Here is a 7,838-nt window from a genome sequence, read left to right as displayed (position 1 = left end):
CGGGGTCTTTCTAGGCATCACCCCAAAGTTGAGGTAAGGGTAGAAATGAGTTGTTTGTCTAGTATATAATTATTTAAATGGGGTGTATGGGCTTGGGGATGTTTAACAGTTGTTAATATGGGATTTGAGTTGATAAACTAGGGCTATTGAATCAGGGTTCCGGTGAGCGCTCAGGCATCGTTTCGGGGTCACTACTGATGTCGTTTCCAGAAATCAGGTAAGGAGAATAGATTAAGCTAGTAGTTTTGTAAATTTCACCGGTTAAAATGAAAATTATTTGCATATTTATATGATTATCCTGCGAGTATTGAAAGTCAACCATTTGAATTGTGATTTTGAGCTTAGGGCTGTGTTATTAGTTATTATTTGCGAAAATGGAATGATTAAAGTAATGGATTTTCTGGATAAATTGTGGAGATAATTTAACGTGTATTTTCAGTAAAATAGATGATGAACATGGGTTGACTTATTATTTCAGATGATATAATTATGCGTATTATTCAAATCGTGTGGCATGAGTAAAGTGAATATACTGTGTTGAATTATGATATATTTATAAGATGTTGGAAATACTGAAATGCTTTGAGAATATATATTGTGTGCGATTGTTTAAAATAGAGCTAAATGTGAATGTTATATGGCAAGTTATGGTTTGAGAACTCCGGTGGACCATAGTAGGCACAATACTGTTGCACGTGATTTCTAAAGAGCTAGTGCACCTACACGTCTTAGAGAGTGTGTGGAAACAGGATGGTCGATTGGGCTGAAAAGGGTAGAATCCCCCTAGAGTTTGGACTAATATGGGAATAGCCAATCTGACTCACAGACTGAAGATGTTGTTATTGATTTAACTCTAATGGGCCGACCAGGGTTAAATCCAACCTACAGGCTGCACAACCTGTCATGGGGGGAAACATCACAGTGTTTATCCATCTGGCAATGAGTTCTAAATGCATAATTATTGATTTAACTAGTGAATATTATACGACAATGTATGTGAAATATCTGTGAATACTGAGCATGTGAAGACAGAAGATGAGAAATGTGAAATGAGATTATGTGATGCGAAATATTGAGAAATGTGAGAACTGAGAACATAAAGAGATGAGTATTACGAAGATAACAAATGCAGTGTAAAGAATAAATGTATTATTTATTTTAGTATTATATGTACTTGGGGCGAGATAGACTCTCTGTCTGAGGGCTTGCTAAGAAAGGCGAGTGCCCTGATAGGTGTCAAATGTAGTCATACTAGGTTGCATAACATATTAAAGCAGAGGGGAGCTCTATGTATGGGCGTGTAATATCCCCTATTCTTGGGAACCTTCAGTGATAAACAATTGTGTGAATGTGTGTGAATACGAGACAAACTATCCACCTGAGGACTTACTGAGTAAGGTAAGTGCCCCTAATGAGCATCAGTTGTAACCTTACCCGATTGCATAAGGTATCAGAGCAGAGAGGTGCTACTTGTATGGGCGGGTAATCATCCCAATCCTTAGGAAACTCTCGTTAATAAAATAAGCTGCATGTGTGTGGATAGGGATAGAGAATGATTTCATAATTGTGGATTAATTTGTAAATGATGATTATATTTTGTACACAAACCTCATGAAAGCCACACACTGCTATTAATATATTCCGTCTTACTGAGATGTGTCTCACCCGATATGAATTTCATCTTTTTCAGGACCTCCACGTGATCAAGCTCAGATAAGCTCGGGGCCAGCGTAGTGTTTTTTTTTTAGAGAGAGGGTATAGACTTTTGATGTATATTTTTGCGTTTCGTTTACATTTTCTGAGATGTATATATATTTGTGAATACTGGATGTTGGAGAATACTATTTTGGGATATATATATATATATATATATATATATAGAACTGTAGTATGTTATAAAAGATGTTAGATTATTTTTTCGCTGCATAATTGATGTTATAGTATCATATACAGGTTAATGGAACACGTGGCACCTGGGCCCCACTTGGCGGGTTCGGGGCATCACACTTTAAGATTTCCATGGTCGTGAATATTCGCCAAGGTGGAAATTGTTAGGGATGCAGCTCATATTTAGAGTGGATCACATGTACAGAAGAGAGCTACGTGAAGCAAGAGACAATTGCATGAAAAGAGGTTTCAAGCAATATGCAGGAGGACCTTTGCTCAGCACAAAACCGTCGACGGTTTTCATCAACGCAGATCACGTATTTTCAAATTGAGGGCTTGTAGATTGGGCTTGTCTGGAGAATTTTCCTACGAGGGATTGCTATAGATGTAGTTTAGGTTTACTAGAACACTAATGTGCATTAAATGTTATATAAACATCATTATGAACCTTATTGGGGTTGAGAGACATTGATTATAGTGAAAACCCAAGCGTTGCTCCCGTGAACATAGGCTATTGTCGAACCACGTAAATCTTGTGCGTTGTAGTTATGTTTTTGCTTCTTATTATTATTGTTTGATTGTTTCTTGAGCATATTTCATCATCGAGTAATTGCATTAATGATTGTTGATTGTTTCATTTTTGATTGTGTGCTTTCGCTACGTGTGTTCAAGTTGAACGAACATCAACATTTAGTCTGTGCAGAGCAAGACACAATCAATTGCAAAATGATTAGGGTAGATTTTGCAGCTTTCTTACAACCATCCATGGGGACTTGAATTAATTAAGCATTAACTTTCCAACACAAATTTTAACTTTGCAATGTAAAAATGTATTGGAAACAATCAAAATGCATGGTTTCTTATCATAAAGTGGGGGAAAAGCATGGCCTAAGTTATTCTATTTCATTGGACTGTGAATCCCCATATGTAGATGGCAATGATGGAACTTTCTTGATGATTGTAAGGGTGTTTGATTTTATACTTTTATTCTATTTCATTGGACTATGAATACCCATCTCTAATGGCAATGATGGAACTTTCTTGATGATTGTAAGGGTGTTTGATTTTATACTTGCTAATGGTACCACTTGATTACTTTGTATTGTGAGGGTTCAGTGTCAAGGAGTCATCTTTTCTTGCTATAGATGAGAATGGATTCCATTGGATTTTAGAAATTCAAGAATTTCTTGTTCACATGAGGAACATGGTTGAAGCCTTTTAGGGCCTTGGATCATCTAATCCTTATGCAGCTTGTGGCAAATAATAAGAGGGACGTTCGATTTAAGCATAGAAGTTTCCAAGGGCAGGTGTTGGGGCTGTGCAATTGGTCGGTTTGATCAATTCGGAAGCAAAAAAGTGAGAACCCGATTTTTTCCAATTTTTTTGGAGTATGAACCAAACCAAACCAATTCTCTTTCAAAATCGAACTGTTTGATATTCTAAGAACCAAATTGAACCGAACCTTGTCTCCTTAAAGTTCCTCCGCAGGCAAGCTAGCAAACTGAACTAGCCGAATTCTAAAATCAATTTGGCAAGCAGGATCATTTGGGGGAGCCATGAACAAAGGAAGAACATAGAGATGGGAAATCAAGAAGCTCCAATTGGAAATCCTAAAAGAAATCCTTTGAATTGATGTGAGGAGAGAGAATCATGAATTGGGTTGATGTTATCTTAGGAAAACCAAACCAATAGTAAAAATCTACACTTGAAAAGAGAATGTCATATGTAGTGGCGACCATGAGAAGAATGTTGCTAGCACAAATAATTTAGAAGGCTTTAATATACTGTAGTACAGTAGTAGGGGTTCTTAGAAGGGGATGAGAGTTTTCTTTGACACAATTAATGGATGTTCTTGGTCAGGGCAGGAGAGGAGAATGAGGAAGTGCCAAAGAGGCTCTAGATTGAATGGTTTCTAGTGAAGTGAAGTGATTTTGATGATTGGGGGGATTCCTCGAGCTAGTCAGAATACAAATTTTTTATGGGGATTTCAGAGAGAGAGAGAGAGCTGGATTGTGGAGACTTCTTTTGGGGAGGCAAATTGGTGTGCATTTTATTATCATTACTACTATTATTACGAATCAATCACACATTGATATTATGTATGAGGAACTTTAGTACACAAAGCAATATATTTGTTGCAACCCCCAGCTTGCACATTCTTCTAGGCTTCTTGATTTAGCTAGAGTTGCATAATTATCAGCTAACCCCAGCTTGTACAACTTACAACAATTAGATGGGTTAGGTTTAAACGAAGCTTTTGTAAAAACATCTCCCAACTGTTCAACAAATTTCATAAATTGCATCCTCATAACCTTTTTCAACAGTCTCCCTCACAAAATGACTTCAATGTGCTTTGTTCTCTCATGAGTTGCTTGATTATCACAAAACATATTTATAGGCTTCATTACCAAGAATTACCTCTCTCTACTTCGACACTGAATCTTGCCCCCGTGGTTTTCTTCCTACTATGTCACATAACTGTTGAAATAATGGATCGAATATATAGGATGCACAGCGGAATAAAAACTCAACAACCAAATCAAACTCAACCAGAAAACATGAAATAACAAGCAACAACAAGATGTATGTGGTTCGGCAAAGCTTACATCCACAGAAGCAATCGGTACAAAAATTTCACCAAGAAATTTGAGAATACACAATACACTTCACAAAGATTTCTCTCATATCTCACAATACCCTCAGATAGAGATAAATAGACATTCCTTCGGAGGTTTCCCTCCAATTACCCAACCACCCCAAAGTTCAAATTTAAAATTTAAATTTCTTCTCGCAGCCCAGGCGCGCTCGTCAACGAGAACAAGGGATTCGTCGATGAGTCTAACCTTTTGTTGACGAGTCTTTAACTCTGAGATTTTCTGACTCTGGGTATCTACTCGTCGACGAGCACATGGCACTAGTCGACGAGTCTTCTGCTACCAATAAAAGAAGACTTCTCTCACATGTTTTTCTTCTTTTATTTGTGATCCCACTAAGTATAAGAGTCACACACAAATATAACAATAACAATGTCATCACCCACAAATGTTCAATATGTACAATGTCATAGGCCTTTGATCTTCAACAAAACCACCCAAATATGCACCAAAGTATCCCCTGATCTCCAGTTTCTCTATTACATTATATCAAAACTCTGTGAGAAGAGCTCGTGAGATGCTGCAAAATCCTACAAACAACAAACCAGTGAGAATTCTAAGAATCTTCCATAAACTGACTCACCGCCCCTATAAAAAATGATATATCAAGTCTGGTGATAGTAAAGTAGATTAACTTGCCAACAAACTACCTAAATCAATGTTTGTCTTCCAAGTCCTATCCAAAATCCCTAGAAAATTTCTGTTGGGATCCAGAGGAGTATCAATCAGTTTAGCTTCAACATACAAGTCCAAGGTATATTTCTTTTTTTTGTTCGTGAGAATGACATATCAAATGTTTTTGTTTATGGGAATTCTTGGATTCCAGGAGAGGCATGTAGCAAATTACATATGCGTGTCTCCATAAAAAGAAATATGGCATTGATTACAAACTGACCAGGTATAAAGCCCATCTTCAAGCTCTTTTGGGTTTAGAACTGTTATTTGTGCTCTTCTAAATTTGTAGCAAAACTTGGAAACATTGACACTCCACGGGCACTGACATGCACCCAACACAGTCTCTTGCTTCCTTGCACCACCAAATCTCCCAAGCTTCCCTTGCACTGCCCGACCAGCAACAACATAAGGACTTGTTGGAGAAGTAACAAGTGAAGGTGTGCTGGGAATAAGATCGTAGATCACGAGATGCTGTTGCCATTGATCCAACACCTACAAGAAGTTTAGAAGGAGTTTTTCCAGCTACTAGGTTCAGGATAAAGAGAAAATATGCAATGATCCATCAGGCAAGAAGTTCGGAGGGTTCAGAACGTAGATAACGAAAAACCTAGAGAAGCTGGAATGGATTGATTACAAGGAAAACCCTTGCATAAATACTGTACCTTGCTTTGTAGTTTGATGTTGCCAACAATACCATTGCAAAAGGGTTTGTCCCATTAGAACGCAAATCAGATATGATCCATGCACTTGCTTAATGATGATCTAAAGTACATAAATAATGAATATTTAAATAAATAAGATGGTAACATAAGATTTATCCTCCAAGAATGGCTATATTACAGACTATTAAAAAAGCTAACTACAAAAGACGTAACAATCCAAAAGGGTAAATAAAAACATATATAGTGCAGTAGTTTAATTTTATGTTCGCAAACCTGCTCGTAATCCAAAAAAAAAAAAGCACTAATAACAAAGAAATTAAAAACGACAGGTGTAGGGAGAGAACTACGCAGGACAATTATTGTGTTGCACAGCATTAAGATGTTGATAGAGATAAATCAAATTATTTAAATAATTCAAACTATTTAAGTATGCTTAGATCTGTTTCTTCAATAAATCAGAGAAGCAAAAAAGAAAAAAGACGTAGACTAGTTGTCCCTTAATTCAATTAATGATTTAATTTTTAAAAAATTATTTCTGAATATTAAAATTTTTAAAAATAGATTGTCAAAACAACTAAAAATCATAAAATTTGATTCACTTTTTTATCAAACGGTTGAAAACTGCTAACAAAAATAGAAAACTGACAACATAAACAAATGTATTTTTATAATCTATTTTTTCATTATGAAGAAACAGAAATATAAAACAGACAACAGGAACATACCAAACAGATGCTTATCATTTCCATTTTAAGTTACATTTATACCGTGTTTGATAATGGAGAGAAAATAAAAGAAGTTCTTTTTTTTTAATGGAAAGGAAAAGGTGAATACCTCTTTTGAAGTTTTGAAATTTTTATAAACTCTCTTGAAGTTTAAAAAATGTAATAAATCTTTCTTAAGATTTACTAAAACAATAAAAATCTTCCCTTGTATTTTTTTTTTTTTTTTTTGACAAATCTTAGTGTAGATTCTTAAAATTTTTAAAACTTCACAAGGGATTCCTAAAATTTTTGAAACCTTAAAGAGACCACTGTATTTATTACCAAACAAAAGGGGAGGTCGATACCTTTTGTTCATTTTTACACTATTTAAATAATTATAGAAATAAAAACTAAAGGATTTTACTATTTTCATTTCTATAGTTTATTTTTATAAAATGCAACCCAAATGAGTGATTTGAAAGAAAGAAAGTAAGGACTAAATTATAAAAGATTGAGGACAATTATATTTTTAAAATTAAATTTGCAAAAATACTTAGAGGAATAAAGGACATTTGTCTTATTTCAAAGTCATGTTTAACTAATTTTTCTCGAGGAATAGAATGTCATCCTTCATGTTTTGACATAGAATTCGATATAGTCATTTTAAAGTATTGCTTTTTTTTTTGTTTAATCTTCAATGTGATGGTTGGCAATATCATTTTCATTTTTTCCGGCTTAAGGATTTTTTAAAACGTACTTGTTATATTTTTTTTGTCTTCTCCTCAATATAATTTCTTACTTTTTATATAGGAAAACAAGTTATGTTTTGCAGGACTAAAATAAGTTCAAGAATGAAATAATTGTTGTATGTACAGCAATATAATTGTTAAAGCTTATATTATTTCAAACAAAATGAAATAATATAACAATAAGCATTATCATGATGAGATTTATAAATAATTATTTTCTATCTAGAGCAGGTTTGTGGAAATGACATCAATTTTTATGCCATCATTTACTTCTTTTTTTCATAGCAATACAATCACTGACTTTTAAATAGTATCATTTTTATAAACAATTACATTCTTATAGAGTGTCCATTATTCAAAGTTTTTCAAGCCAAAAATGATATTTAAAAAAATCGTTGTCATTTTGTGGTATTAAATACTAAATTGTCCTTTTGCTAATATCAAGATGTCTCCGATAATAACTCCTCAATTTTCTGTGGTTTTTTGCAAATTGAGAAAAAAAAATGC

Source organism: Malania oleifera, chromosome 10 (genome assembly GCF_029873635.1).
Source record: "Malania oleifera isolate guangnan ecotype guangnan chromosome 10, ASM2987363v1, whole genome shotgun sequence".
NCBI classification, from domain to species: domain Eukaryota; kingdom Viridiplantae; phylum Streptophyta; class Magnoliopsida; order Santalales; family Ximeniaceae; genus Malania; species Malania oleifera.
This window is presented reverse-complemented; position numbering follows the sequence as displayed.